Source organism: Aptenodytes forsteri, unplaced genomic scaffold (genome assembly GCF_000699145.1).
Source record: "Aptenodytes forsteri isolate BGI_AS27 unplaced genomic scaffold, ASM69914v1 Scaffold203, whole genome shotgun sequence".
Lineage (NCBI taxonomy): Eukaryota > Metazoa > Chordata > Aves > Sphenisciformes > Spheniscidae > Aptenodytes > Aptenodytes forsteri.
In genome coordinates, this window is record NW_008794160.1 from 567,352 (window position 1) to 567,964 (window position 613).

Sequence of the window (613 nt, forward strand, 5' to 3'; positions counted from 1 at the left end):
AGACTAGATATAAGGAAGAAATTTTTTACGCTGAGGGTGGTGAAACACTGGCACAGGTTGCCCAGAGAGGTGGTGGATGCCCCATCCCTGGAAACATTCAAGGTCAGGTTGGACGGGGCTCTGAGCAACCTGATCTAGTGGAAGATGTCCCTGCCCATGGCAGGGGGGTTGGACTAGATGACCTTTAGAGGTCCCTTCCAACCCCAACTATTCTATGATTCTATGACTCCAAAAAGAGCTAGCACTACCAGGAATGGCTCAACCACCTAAATGTATTTCAAAATGTTTGTGTCTCTACTATACTGTAGTACATTTCCCCTGAGGATTTTGGCTGAAAAACCATTTATTCCTTGAGTGAATCATGCATGTAAGCAGCTGTAAAACTTAACAATAGCAGCAGAAAGCACCTTCTGACTTTAAGCATGGTTCTCCCTTCACTGAAAGAAGTAGAAATCTCCTCATGATGTAATTTAACAACAACAACAACAACAAAAACCTTTGGTAAATCATAGAATCATAGTATGGTTTGGGTTGGACCTTGAACACTCCAGGGATGGGGCATCCACAACTTCTCTGGGCAACCTGTTCCAGTGCCTCACCACCCTCATAGTGA